We start from the raw sequence: 9,195 nt of genomic DNA on the forward strand, positions 1-9,195 counted from the left end.
GTGAGCAACAGAGAGGCAGTCATGGAGCTTACCATCAGCTTCAAAGTAAAGGCAGCCAATTAAAATATAAATAAAATGCAATTTCAGTGTTCTGTTTCTTGATCTGGGTGTTGGCTACACAAGTGTATTCAATTAGTGAAAATTCAATGTACACACTCTGTATATATGCACACACATATATATGTATGTATATATACATATACACATACATATAGAGGGTGCCAAGAAAATGTATACACAACATTTTAAGATAGGAAAAAACTGTATTAAAATTATAATACTTAATATATACCGATAACAAAAGATGAATATAAGTCATGTGTATACATTTTTATGGCACCCTCGGTATATATATTCACACATATATGTACGCATCAAAAAGCTAAATACATTTGTCAAATCTAATGATTCAGTCTAACATATGATTGTGTATAAGGAAAACAGACATTTTTCCAGGCTCTGAAGACCATTCCCCTAAAACAACCCACCATCTGGGACAGGGCATACTGAACAAACACAAAAAAACAGAAAATGCACAAGATGAAGAGCTACACGTGAAGCTAAAATGACTATCTATTATATCTGTGAATGTGGAAAAACAGAAAGGTAAGGATTTTCTAAGCAATGTTATGCAGCGTTTCAGAGATTCTAGTCAATTGAATGGTCTTAAAGGAAGTGTGTCTGAAAGCAAGGCCTTCTGGAAATACAGAACAGTTCAGGGGTGTTTGATGCTGGCCAGAGCTCTGCTCACCAAGATGAAAGGTTGAGAGTGTTGACCTTAAATAAATAGAAGCCAAGTATTTCTCTAGCAGGATTGGGTTTATTTGAAAACAACAAAGAATTGTAATGTATGACATGCAGTCTAATGGCGAACCACATGCACATCCTGAGAAACAAAGGAGAGGCAACTCTTTTACAGAGGAGAAGAGGTAATTGAGAGAGCTATTATAAATAGAGTTAACCTGTTGGGCTCTGTGATCAATGTAAGGTGTGAGAGCTCACCTCTCTGGCCTCCTGATTCATTTTAAATGGGGTTTCTGTTTATTAATTTTGACTGGGAGCATCTTATCTGGTACAGAAGCTGGCCTGGACTGATGACCAGGTGAGTCCAAGCAAAGCATCAGGAATCCTTCCATGTTTCAGGGAAGGATCAGAGCCTTGGGATTCAGGCAAAGCCCAGAACAAAATGGTGAGCAGTTCCCGGAGTGGCTGGTGAAATGGGTGTTCTGCTGTTGTTTGCAGGAGCTCTTTCAATTTATGACAGGATCCCAACCAGAGATTTCAGGGTAAGGAGTGTCTGGCTGCCATGCACCAGCGACAAAGAAGAGTCAAGGGAGATATAAAGGTGGAAGTCAAGAGGCCGAAGAAATGGGAGAGGAGCATGGTGGCAAAGCAAACAGGCAGATTACAGAGTGATGACTAATCCAAAACTTACTCTGGGAGGTTGAGACTTCTGCTTCCAGCCAAGATAGAGTAGCAGGGCTGGGATTTACACCCCCGCCTAAACAAACAAAAACCTAAAACACTTGAAATGACAGTTTTCAGACGTTACCCAAGAGGCAGAACTGAGAGGTGAGAGATTGAATATACAAACAGATTTTGGCCAGACTACATATAAAAACTGAACTCTGACCCACAACCTGCAGCCACCACCTCATGAGGCCAGCCTACCATTTTCTGTAACCAGCCCAGGAAGTGAGACAGCAATTTTTGCCCCGACTTCCAACTTAGGACCAACCAGAGAAAGCCAAATTGTGTAACCCTAATCAATGAGACAGGAAGCCCCAATTCTAGTTAGGCTGCCTGCAGCTTCCCCACACCACCAGCCTCTAAGCAGGGATTTGCTTGTTCTCATTTGGGTGGTCTTCATTTATTTCCACACAGGGGAATGATGAGGTGAGTCCCATGACCATCCCAGCTCACTGCCTGTGGAGAGTTTCCAGGCCACAGCACAGGGATGGAACTGGAATGGAACAGACAGTGTGAGTCTAGAAATGACACGCTGGCTGGTGTTGATGGAGCAGAATCTTGGAGAGGAGAGAGCTGTACAGACAGAGACCAATCCAGGGTGCAGGACCAGCCAGTTAGCCTTGTGGGTAACTAGAGTTCAGTGCCTGGGGAAATTTGAAAGGCTGTGTAGAGCGTATCTCAGTTACCCTGGACAGAAGGTAAGGAATCTAAAGTGTTTATTCCCCTTTCCCCATCCATCAGGACTGCTTCTTAAACATCAGCTCTCCAGTATTTCTGACTTGCTCTTTTCCCAGGGCAGAAAAAAAGCCCTAGAGTGAGTTCCAGTTGGGATATAGGTAAGCCACTGATAATGACTGTGTTACCTTTCCATACCTAATTTGCTAAGAGTTATTTTCTTTTTTTCATGAATTGACAATGAACTTTATTAAATATGTTTTATAGATCTATTGATATGATTATGTTTTCTTTTCACTTTTATTCTATTGATGTAGTGAATTACATTGATTCATTTTCAAATGTTAAACCAACCCTGCTTCCTAGAATACACCCACTGTTTCTGATGGATTATCATTTTGATATATTGCTAATATTCACTGTGTACTTCAAAGTATTCTATATACTGAAAAAGTACATATGATTTAAAGTATTCACTAACACTTTAATTAGGGCTTTTGCATCTTTGTTTATGAGGATAATTGGCCTAAAATTTTCTTTCTTTCTAGTGTTTTTGTCAGGTTCTGTTATTAGCTATTCTGGACTCGCAAAATGAGCTGGAAGTATGCCAGTATTTTCTATTTTCTGGAAAAGTTTTACGTAAAATTGGTAAGAAGAATCTGCTAGTAAATCCTTCTGATTCTGGAGATTTGGGGAATGTGTTTAATTATAAATTTGAGTTCTTTGCTAAAAATAGTATTATTCTGGTTCTACTTCTATTAGAATTTGCTTTTGGCAAATTGTATTTTTGAAGTAATTTTATCTAAATTGAAAAATATGCCCATCCTCAGACCTTTCCCTGCCTGTGACTGACCTCTCACTTCCCATTAGTTCTAAGGATTGGTCATCAAGGTGGGCCCTAATCCAATATTACTGGTGTCCTTATGAGAAGAGGAGACTAGGACACAGATACGCACGGAGGGAAGGCTACGTGAAAACACAGGGAGAAGACACCATCTTCGAGCCAAGGAGAGAGGCCTCAGAAGAAAAAAGCCCTGCCGACATCTTTATCTTGGACTTCTTACCTCTAGAATTTCCTTCCTGGTGTGAGGCAAAATATTTCCCTTCATACAGAATACGGAACCAAGAGAGAGGGGAAATGACCTGCCTGAAGCCACACAGCTGTGGGTGAGGCCTTGTGAGCACACAATGAAGAGGCAGTCATCGGCAAGCCAGGAAGAGGGTCCTCACCAGATCCTACGATTCTGGCTGCTGACCTCCTACTCCCAGCCTCCAAAACTGACACAAGAAGAGCTTAAACAGTCAAGACATCGCTGATGGTATGCCTAAGCCACCCTGTGCGTGCTCACTCTGTGGTTCCGAATTCGAGTTCTCAGGCTGCCTCCCCCCAACTTCTCATGATATGTGCAACAATGGACCAGAAAATTCTCTCTAGCAACAGGAAAAACAGCAGACAGATTGCAAGAATTTCTTCAAACCCTAAAAGAAGATGAGCTGGCTACTCTCCTTCAGAATCAGGCAGTAAAAGGAAAAACTGCTGGAGCATTACTGAGATCCATTTTCAAAGGTTCCTCCTGCTCTGAGAAAGCTGGAGCTCTTAGAAGACTTAAGACATACACTCGTTGTATTCAACTGGAGGAATCAGGGGATTTGCTGAAAGAAGTAGCATCTGAAATCATAGGATTACTGATGCTGGAGGCCCACTATTTTCCAGGACCATTATTGCTTGAATTAGCCAATGAGTTTGTTGGTGCAATCAAAGAGGGCAACCTAATGAATGGAAAATCTTTGGAGTTATTATGCATCATTCTCATTGCCTTGTTACCAAAAAGGAAAATCTGGTTTATGGAAAAGATGAACTGAGTGGGGAAGAATGTCAGAAGCAGTTGATTAAAACCCTCTGTTCTGGCAGATGGGATCAGCAATATGTAGTTCAATCCACCTCCATGTTCAAGGATGTCCCTCTGACTGCAGAAGAGGTGGAATCTGTGGTGGCAACGGTGTTGAAGATGTCCTCCAAGTTGAATCTTCAAGAAGTACCACCTTGGGTCTATCAGCCTCTGGTTCTCTCCTCAAAGGGAAACAGAAAGACGGTTTTGGAAGGAATCATTACTTCCTTCAATGAGGTAGATAAGCAGCACAATGCGTAACAGAGTGGTGATGAGCTCTTGGCTCTTGTTACCATCCATCAGGTGAACTTCGTCATGTGGAAGGCACTGTTACTCTACACGTTGTGTTTTCCATCAAATTGGACTATGATCTAGGCAGAGAACTCCTGAAACATGTGAAGGCAGGACAGCAAGGGGATTTCAGTAATAATATATGTCCCTTAAGCATTGCCCTCCTGCTTTCTATAACAAGAATGCAAAGGTTTGAGGAACAGGTGTTTGACCTTTTAAAGACTTCAGTTGTAAAAAGCTTTAAGGATCTTCAGCTTTGCCAAGGCTCAAAGTTTCTTCAGAATCTAGTTCCTCACATATCTTGTGCTTCAGTCATGATCCTGGACATGGTAAAGAATAATGTTCACAGCTGGGACCATGTTACTCAGGGCCTGATAGAACTTGGCTTCATTTTAACGGATTCATATGGGCCAAAGAAGATTCCTGATGGAAAAAATATTGAAACCAGCTCAGGTCTTTCTAGAACACCGCAGCAGTATGCATGTAAGCGGGGAGCTAATATCCTGTTGGAAACTTTTAAGATCCATGAGATGATCAGACAAGAAATTCTGGAGCAAGTCCTCAACAGAGCTGTCATCAGAGCATCCTCTCCTATCAGCCATTACTCAGACCTGTTTTCAAATATCATCATGTGTTCACCCTTAGTTCTTCAGAGTTGTTCTTCTAAAGTCCCAGAAACTTTTGACTATTTATCCTTTCTGCCCCTTCAAATTATACAAGGGCTGCTGAAGGCAGCTCAGCCCCTTCTCAAAGTGAGCATGTCAGTGACAGCCTCCTGATACCTGTCCTCCGAAAAGCTATATTTGCCGGCCGGCTTGATGCCCGAAAATCTGCAGTTGCGCGTTTTTGCTACTCCGGCAGAACTTCAAAGTTTTAGGCAGCTGGTCATCCTCGCAGTGCAGTCTATCAGGGTGAGCCAGGTTCGTGTCGATGTTCACAGCTGTTACAATTTGGTCGCCGATGAAACTTTCTGCCTTGAGATCATGATAATTTAAGGAAATGCTTAGGCCAGCAGGCTGGTGTCCTACTCATGCTTTATGAGAGGTTTTATGATGTGCTTCGAAGAAACTCACAGCTGGCTAATTCAATCATGCACACTCTGCTCTCACAGTTAAAACAGTACTACAAGCCACACCCTGATGTGCTGCCGCCTCTGAAATTAGAAGCTTATATATTGACCCAAGGAGGTCAGATCTTTCTAAAGGAACCACTGAATCATCTACTGCGTTGTATTCAGCACTGTTTGGTTTGGCATAAAAGTAGAATGTTGCCCCTACAGGAGGAAGAAGAGGAGGTGGAAGAAGGATTCTATCAAGACTTAGATGATATGATGGAATTTATTGCTAATAGAATGATTAAGAGTGAACTAGAGGACTTTGAACTGGATAAATCAGCAGATTTTTCTCAGAGCACTGGTATCCACATCAAAAATAACATCTGTGCTTTACTTGTGATGGGAGTTTGTGAGGTTTTAATAGAATATAATTTCTCCATTGGTAATTTCAGTAAGAATAAGTTTGAGGAGGTTCTGAGCTCATTTATGTGTTACAGGAAACTCTCTGAAATCCTTAACGAAAAAGCAGGTACATAAAGGCAAAACTAAAACGGTCAACAAAACACATTATAGTTTTTGTCCATAACCTTTGTGTCTGATCTTCTCACCACTCTTTTCATGGACAATACCTAAAGCCAGGAAGAGAACCTTTCTTTCCTAAGGTCCAACAATGTGTTTATGCGCTATGCAGTGAGCATGACTCTGCAGAAGATACAGCAGCTCAAGAAAAGAGGGCATGTAAGTGGCCCGGGCAGCCAAAACCCACAGAAGATCTTTTAGAACCTCTGTAACATAACTCAGGTTTTGCTATGGCGATACACTTCCATTCCTACTTTAGTGGAAGAGTTGGGGAAGAAAGAGAAAGGAAAACATCTTGTTGCTGTGTTTGGAGGGTTTGCAAAAAAACTTTAGTGCTGTGCAGCAGTTCTATCAGCCTAGGATTCCCCTGTTTCTCTAGATGCTGGATGTCCTGAATAATGAGAAAGAAGAGGGGGAAGTCACTGTCACTCAGAGAGCAGCATTACAGATCTGGCAGTTTCAGAGGTCCTTGTTAAATTTACTTAGCAGGCAAGAGGAAGACTTTAATAGCAAAGAAGCCATCCTACTTGTCAGTTTTCTCTCCAGTTTGTCCAAGCTGCTGGAGCCCTCCTTCCCTGAGTTTGTGCAGATGTTATCCTGGACATCTAAGATTTGCAAGGAAAACAGCTGGGAGGATGCCTCGTTATGCAAGGGCTTGATGAATTTGCTCTTCTGCCTCCATGTTTTGTGTAAGAGTCCTGTCACCCTCCTGCATGACTTGTCCCAGGATATCCATGGGCATCTTGGAGACATAGACCAGGATGTAAAGATGGAGAAAGCAAACACTTTGCAATGGTGAATTTGAGAACAGCTACCCCTACTGTCTGTTTACTTGTTCTGAGTCAGGCTGAGAAGGTCCTAGAAGAAGTGGACTGGCTAATCATTAAGCTTAAGGGACAAGTGAGCCAAGAAACCATATCAGAAGAGGCCTCTTCGCAGGCAACCCTTGCAAATCATCCCATTGAGAAAGCCATCATCATAGAACTGGGAACCCTGCTTACATTTTTCCACCAGCTGGTGCAGACAGCCCTGCCATCGGGCAGCTGTGTGGACACCTCGTTAAAGGATCTTTGCAAGATGTACACCATTCTTACAGCACTTGTCGGATATTATCTCCAGGTGTATCAGAGATCCAAAGGAATTCCAAAAATTATGGAAAAGCTGGTGAAGCTGCTGAGTTCTTATCTGATACCCCTATGATGATTTTTCATTTCGTACATACAGAACAAGAAGACTCAGAGCCTAAAATATACAGGAGGAAAGAAAGTGAAGAAAACTGCTGCAGTTGCCATGGCCACGGCCAGAGTTCTTCGGGAAACTAAGGCAATCCCAAATCTCATGTTTGCCATTGAACAGTATGAAAAATTTCTCATCTGCCTTTCCAAGAGGTCCAAAGTGAACCTGATGCAGCAATGAAGCTCTGCACCTTGCGGGACATCAAGATCAAAGGAAACATGCTGGACATGGTTCTCCAAGAGGAGGAGGAGGAAAACGAAGAGGACACTGCATCAGAGCACAAGGGACAGAACGAAGAGCCAGCCAAGAAGAAAAAGAAAAAAAAGATGAAATGCCTGAGTTAATGTGAACTTTGGGGCTTCTGCTTTCTTTTTCCCCAACACGAATAGTACCCCCTTGTCCTACAGCCTGCACCAATGTTGGCATCTTGGTTCTGAACCCACTGAATTCAACTGCACCTTCAGTTACAGGCATCATTCTCAACAGGTCCTGCTACTGAGAAAAGCACAGCTGAAGTGTGAGTTGGGGAGCCTGTACCACCCAGATGAAGCTCCACGGGAGCAAATGCAGAGCCTCCAGGCATAGCTACAATCCAGGCTGGCTTCGTTTTTCCATGGAGCCTTTGGTGAGTTCGATTATCTGGTAAATATCCAGCACTTCACCTGAAAGCTAATGCAAGTTGCGTAGGATGCTTTCTCAAGAATTGTGCCTCAGAGCCCTGAAATGAGAAAGGGAGCTTAAGATTAAAAAGGAGGATGGAAGGGTGAGAATAATTGCCATGTTACATTTGGAGGGTCCATATTCTTTTTGTATGTTTGTCTTAGATACACTTTAAATAAAAAATAAGCTTTCTGGTTTACTTGTTTGGCATTCAAAGCACTTTTTTCCCCCACCAAAGAATGCACTTTGACTTTACACAATAAATATTTAAACTGAAAAAAGAAAAAAGTGTAGAGTGAAGGATGGCAAAATATCAAAGATAACTGAATTTATATTATTGCATATGTCTGAGTGATATGTTGATGGGCTAGTAATGTTAGGGAGAGAAAACAAAAAGACCCCTGTAATTAATAAATTATTATGTATTTATTTCATGAAATTTATTTTCCTTTCAATGGAGTCGCTAGTTATACTTCTATAATTGAAATTTTTGTGTTCCATAATTGAAATAATTTGTGTTCTGTTGTGAACTAATGCCAAGTGAAGCAAACTTTCTTGAGTCACTGTAGTTATTACATTGACTTTAGTTTCAATTTGGAGAAACTATTCTGCCAAGAGAATAAAGCAACTGGAATGTCAATAAAAATGTTAAAGAAACTTTTATATTCAGAAATGAACCATAAATTTGACATATGATGCATACATCATGATATGTCTTTATCACAGAAAATCTTATGAACTTTTCAAATTTTATTGTATAAATTACTATCATTTATATTGTGATTTTCACCATCTCTATCTACACAGTATTTTAGTTTTTCTTCCACCAAATTAAAAATTTTGGATTATTATGAAGAAAGTTGAAAATAGTAGGTATATTGCTCAATTTATTTAAATCTCTTTAATTAAGATTATGTGGTAGCTTGGCCTTTAATGATCAGCACATAGTCTCTATAGAAATTGTTTTGGGGATTCTTAGTATGTGAAACTTTTCATTTTTAGTCATGTGACTATTTTCATTTTAAAATGTTTCTTATAGTTTATTAGAATGCTACTCTTGTTACAAATTTCACACACAATTTTTTTCCAACATGAATATCTTCAGAGACAACAAAGTTGAAAGACTTTTTAGTAGACATATAACCACCACCTCATTTCTACTTTTAACATTTTACTATTGTTGTTTTATCACATATCTATCCAACCATTCATTCTGTTATATATCCATCAATTCATTTTAGTTTTGATACATTATAAAGTAAATTACAGGTATCAAAACAAGTCTCTTAAATATTTCATCACAAGTAATTTCCTTTGATTTTAAAAATACATTTTCTTCAA

General features: G+C 40.4%; 1 pseudogene; it reads left to right on the forward strand.

The window, feature by feature from the left end:
• The first annotated feature begins 3,028 nt into the window (after positions 1-3,028).
• On the forward strand, positions 3,029-7,716 carry LOC109435038 (Fanconi anemia group I protein; annotated as a pseudogene).
• Positions 7,717-9,195: the final 1,479 nt, after the last annotated feature.

Source organism: Rhinolophus sinicus, linkage group LG09, assembly GCF_036562045.2.
Source record: "Rhinolophus sinicus isolate RSC01 linkage group LG09, ASM3656204v1, whole genome shotgun sequence".
Lineage (NCBI taxonomy): Eukaryota > Metazoa > Chordata > Mammalia > Chiroptera > Rhinolophidae > Rhinolophus > Rhinolophus sinicus.